The sequence below is a fragment of the Phascolarctos cinereus genome, unplaced genomic scaffold (assembly GCF_003287225.1).
Source record: "Phascolarctos cinereus isolate Bilbo 61053 unplaced genomic scaffold, phaCin_HiC Scaffold_2;HRSCAF=192, whole genome shotgun sequence".
NCBI classification, from domain to species: Eukaryota; Metazoa; Chordata; class Mammalia; order Diprotodontia; family Phascolarctidae; genus Phascolarctos; species Phascolarctos cinereus.
The window spans coordinates 243,330,206-243,336,205 of NW_027555625.1; positions in this window are offsets into that span (position 1 = coordinate 243,330,206).

Genomic DNA, 6,000 nt, shown 5'->3' on the forward strand with positions numbered 1-6,000 from the left:
TTTGTGTGCACACAATAGGAATAATTTCATCAAAAATTAATGTCAGTATTTACTTAAGCCATGATGTGAAAAAAAACTGTGTGGCCATCAAATGTTGGTCTTACAAGAGCAAATGCTTCAGACTTTTGGGTGATTAAGTGGTGTCTGTAAAGCGTAACATCCCTCAGCATGGCCATTTGATCACTAACATAAAAAGTTTCATATGTACAGTCCATAGATTTCCTGCTTCAGCCAAGGAAAATGTTTTAAACTGAACATAAAGGCAAAGCTATTTTCTCCAAGAATTTTAAAACTAATTTTTATTTTTAGATGGCTCACCAAAACTTGTCAGTCAATTTTAGATAGAAAAAAGCATACTTTAAAAATCATTTCTAGATGGCATTTGACATCTAGTCAGCTCTCTTTGCTCCTTTTTGCATTGTTCTTCAGTCATGTCAAAAAGAGTTAGGATCTCCTTTCTTTAAAAGGAATTTTAAAATCTTTCCTGATTGCAACAAAATACCAGCATATAGAAAACGTGAGGGATACTAGATGTAGAGGGCAAACTTAAACTTAATTACTTATTCTTAATCTGGCGGGGAGAAGCAAAACCAACAAAAACCTTTTCATATTTTCTGATTAGCATGTTTTATGAATCCCCCAATTGTGCTCCATCTTATTACATGTGCATTTCTCATGTTAAACTGCAATTACTTACACTCTTCCACTGTGCTTCTGAATTAGTTTTGTAAAGTTGGACTATGATTTCTTTTCACCCTTAGGCTATGCAGTAATTGAGGCTTTCTTTTCACCATTTCTTTAAGATGTCTGGTAGATAATCTCTCTATTTCCCTTATCTTCTGCCCTGTGCAGCCACCTTGTCCTCCCTTTCTACCAGCTATGAAAAGATGATTAGGAGTTTGGTTTTCCCAAATTACATGTGAAGACAATTTTTGTGGTATTTGTTTTTAAAACTTTGAGTTCCAACTTCTTTCCCTTCCTCTCTTTCACCCACATCATTGAGAAGGCAAGCAATTTGATATAGGTTATACATGTGTAGTCATGCAAAACATTTCTATATTAGACATGTGAAAGAAAAGATAGACCAAAAAACAAAACTGTCAAGAAAAATAAAGTTAAAAAAAATATGCTTCAGTCTGTATTGAGGCACCATCATTTCTTGCTCTGGGGATCGATAGCATTTTTCATCATAAGTCCTTCAGAATTGTGTTGGATCACTGTATTACTGAGAATAGCTAAGTCATTCATAGATAATCATCTTATAGTATTGCTGTTACTTTGTACACAATACATTTCACTTTGCATCAGCTCATGTAAGTGTTTCCAGGTTTTTCTGAGAACATCCTGCTTCTCCTGTCCCTGGGACTGCACCCAGGACTGTGACCCAGATATGATTATGGGCAATGCAACAGATTCCTGCCCCCAATGCCAGCAAAGACAGCCTTGTAACCTCCTTCTGATTAGTTGTTCGAACCCGTTATTGTCTGTGGTCTGAGAGCTTGGGAAGCAGCTGCTGTCTCTGCTGATTCAGTGGTGCCCAGGGGCTACTCCTGGTTTGCTGGGGCCTGGTCTTTGCTTGTGTGGCCTGTGCTGGACTGTGCTCCAATCTCACCTGTGTGCAACAGACCTTTCCTGCTGACCCTGTAAGTTCTCTTTAGCTGGAAAATTATTTTACCCCATCCTTTTGTGGGTTCTTCCACTCCAGGAATTATTTTTATGGCATTATTTAAAGGTGTTTGGAGGGGTTTTGGAGACAGTTCAGGAAAGTCACTGCCTTTTCTCCACCATCTTGGCTCTGCCCTCCAGCCTAGGTTATGACTTTTAATTTTGTGTAAAAGTTGGCTGTGCTCCTGGAGTGGAGCGGTCTCTGTCTCCAGCTTTAGGTTTTTCATGCTATTATTTTTAGAACCAGTTCTGGGAGTCTGTATGTTTTTGGTACCTCCAAGGTGGTGTGATCCAAGGAGGGGTGTAGTCACTGCTCTCCTGGTTTGTAGTTGCCTTGCCCCAGGACGGGACTTTGCTCTCCTGAAGCCACAAATGCTAGTGCTCTTTTCTTCCATGGACCTGAGATCAGGGCCCATGCTCTGCTGTGACCACAAGTGCTAGCTCTCCTCTTGTCCCTGAAACTGAAACCCAGAATTGTATATACACAGCGCAATAGGGTCCTGTACCCAGTGCCAGCAAAGGGTCCTCTATAATCTCTTTTTGAGCAGTTGTCTGACCCCCTGTCTGTACCTGGGCTGAGAACTCCTGAAACTGCTGCTACTGTTATAGTTGCCTCCAAGGCCTGGTTTTGCTGAGGCCTGTGCTGCACTGTGGGCCCACCTCCACCCTTGTGTCATCCCTGTCTGCTGCTGACCTCCTAAGTTGTCTTGGGCTGGAAAAAATCTCACCTCAACTTTTTGTTGTCTCTGCCACTCCAAAATTTAATTTGAGGCATTATTTTAAAGTTGTTTAGAGGGGAATTTTGGGAGAATTGAACTGATTTTCTGCCTGTTCTCTGCCATCTTGGCTCTGCCCTTACAACTTAACTTTTAGAAAGAGTTTCTATATTGTTGTCTTCATCTGTTTACCTTCCAGTCTATTCCTTATTTCTGGATCCCTTTCTTACTAAATTTCCAAAACTTTTCTTTATAAGCCAGTATGTTCTTTCCTCATTCTCTTTGGCTTCTCTCTGGCACTTCAAACTAGTGATCGCTCCCTTCTCTTTTCCCTTAGATTTTTGAGATACCGCACTCTGTTGGTTCTTCTACTTCTCTGATCACTCCTCTATAGGCTCCATTAATTTCTTTTCATGCTATGGTCTGTGCGATGTACATATTGCCCAAGGTTTTGTCCTTGGCCTTCTCCTCTCCTCTCTTTCTGCACTTTCCTCTTTGAGTATCTGTGCTGTTTAACATTTTTATCAATGATTTGGATAAAGGCATATATATGACAAGCTCTTCAAATGTGTAGATGATGCAAAGCTATTGGAGAAAGATAACATGTATGACAGAGGCAGATCCAAACAGATCTTGACAAGTTGGAATATTGGGCCCAGTCTAAGGAGATGAAATTGAATAAGAAAATATGTTGTCTTATGTCTAGATTCAAAAAATTATCTTGTTAAGTATAAGATAAGGGGGGCATGGTTAGGCAGAAATTTATCTGAAATGTATTAGTGAATTTCATTATAAGGTTGTAAGCATGATAAATGTCAACAGCATGATATGTCAGCCAAAAAAAAAACCAACCCCAAAACCTAATAGAATCTTAGGCTGCCCTGAGAGGTACAGTATACAGAACTTGGTAAGATATAGTTTCACAGCACTGTCTTCTGTTCAGGCCTCATACGGAATATTGTAACCAATTAGGGGTGCCACATTTTAGGAAGAATAAATATTGGGGCAGCTAGGTGGTGCAGTGGATAGAGCACCGGCCCTGAAGTCAGGAGGACCTTAGTTCAAATCCAGCCTCAGACCAAACACTTGACACTTACTAGCTGTGTGACCCTGAGCAAGTCACTTAACCCCAATTGCCTAAAACAAACAAACAAAAAACCAAAACAAAGCAAAAGAATAAATATTGATTTGATAAATGTACCAGGGTAATCAAGATGGTGAAGGGTCTTGAGATCATGCTTAGAAAGAAATAATCCTCCCTTACTAAATACCTTGTGCCACTGTCTTTGCACATTGCCTATGCACTCACCGTATTATAACTTATATTTCTTTCATGTTCATAACTTATTTGTGAACATGTTTTTTCCCTTACTAGTTTGTTAGCTGCTTGGGGGCAAAGACCCTATCTTTTACCCATTCTAGCACATAGCCTTGTGGATAGTAGGTGCTTAATAAATGTTCCTTGAATCTAAAAAAAGAGTTATGAGGATGAAAAGGCTCATAAAAATACTAAATAATAGCTAACATTTATATAATGCTTACTATGTGCTACTAAGCTAAGTGCCTTACAATTATTATCTTCTTTATTCTTACAACAGTCCTGGGAAGTAAGTGATATTATTCTTCCCATTTTACAGATGAGGAAACTGAGACAAACAGAGGTTAAGTGAGTTACCTAGAGTTACCCAGCTAGCAAGTGTCTGAGGGTAGGTTTAGAACTCAAGTCTTCCTGACTCTAGGATTGTGGCTCTATCCACTGTACCACCCAGCTGCCTCATAGATTTAGGTCTGCAGAAGACCTTAGGCATCATTGTGTTCATCCTTCCCACTCCCCATTTTATAGAGGAAGAAACCAAGGCCCAGAGAGACTAAGCAATTTACCCAAGGTCATGCAGGTGATTGTAGAGCTGGAGTTTAAATCTAAATCATCTGATTCTAAGTCCAGCATTTTCCCCTCAATAATGAATGTTTTTGTCCCTGACAACAAATACTCTTATGTTTGCTAAGGGTAGGGGTTGCTAAGGAATGACATCTTTGGCAGGAAGAAAGTGACAACATTTAGGTAAAATGTAATGCAAAAAATAAACAATATTCCCCCCCATAAATAACACTTTGCATAATAATAACACTTGAGAGTTGGAAAGGATCTCAGTGGCAATCTAGGTCCCAACTGAAAGGAATGCCCATTATAACACCTGAGAAGCTATTATTCAGTCAAGGTCAGAAATCCCCAAGGCACAGGCGCCCACCATTTCTCAAGGCGTCTCATTCCATTGTAGAACGTATTAATTGTTCTTACATCAAGCTTAAATCTGCTTCTTTTCCCCTCCCAACAGCTGCTCCTGGTTCTGCCTTCTGAGGCCAGGTAGAATATTAGTCTAATCTCTCTTTCTCATGACAACTGGTAGACTACTCATAGAAGATAGTTATAGGTGGGCAGAGCCAAGATGGCAGAGTGAAAGCAGTGACTTGCTTGAGCTCTCCCCCAAAGCCCTCCAAATACTCATAAAAAATGGCCCTACACAAATTCTGAAGCAGCAGAACCCGTAAAAAGACAGAGTAAAACAAATTTCCAGCCCAAGATCAATCTGGATGATTGATCAGAAAGGTGTATCGCACAGGCTGGGAGTGGAGCGCATGGCGGCGTGTGAGTGCAGGCCACAGCGAACCTGGAGCAGGCCTCAGAGGACTGAATCATGGGCAGCTGTGGAGGTTTCCAGACTCCTCAATCCATGAATGCCAAAGACAACTCAGAAGGTCAGTGGGAAAAGTCTGTTTCTGTCAGTGCTGAGAAAGGAAGGCAGGGTCTCAGCTCCATTCCCCAAGAGCATGGCCCTGGGGGGGGCAGCTGCTTCCCGAGCTTCCTGCCTATAGACTGAAGGGGAATCCAGTGGCTGATCAGTGAGGAATTGCAGGGATCTCTTTGCTGGTGCTGAGGCAGGAATCTCTTGCTTTGCCCGTGCTTGGATCTGGGTCACAGTCCTGGGTGGTGGTGCTGGGGTGAGGAGGAATGCTGGCACGGTGGAGCTTGTAGTGGCCGTGGAGAGAAACCCTTCCTTACAGTTACAGGACAGAAAGGAATACTTGTGGTCACAGGCCAGGAAAGGAGTAAACACCTCACCCCTTATCATACCACCTTGGAAGAACTGAAAATTTACAGGTCCCTACAAGTATCTCTGAAAACAGCTACAAACCCCTGAAGCTTGGGACAGTATATTCCCCACATTGGAAGCAAACTCTTACCTTAACAAAGAGTTTAAAACTCAAGTAATTGGCCGGGATCATGAGCAAGCAGTGCAAAAAGAGTCAGACTATATTATCTTACTTTGGTGAAAAAGAAGATCAAAATATACAACCAGAAGAAGACAACAAAGTCAAAGCTCCTACATCCAAAGCCTCCAAGAAAAATATGAATCAGTCCCAGGCCTTGGAAGAGCTCAAAAGGGATTTTGAGAAGCAAGTAAGGGAAGTAGAGGAAAAACTGGGAAGAGAAATGAGAGTGATGCAAGAAAATCATGAAAAACAAGTCAACAGCTTGCTAAAGGAGACCCAAAAAAATACTGAAGAAAATAACACCTTAAAAAATAGCCTAACCCAAATGGCAAAAGAGGTCCAAAAA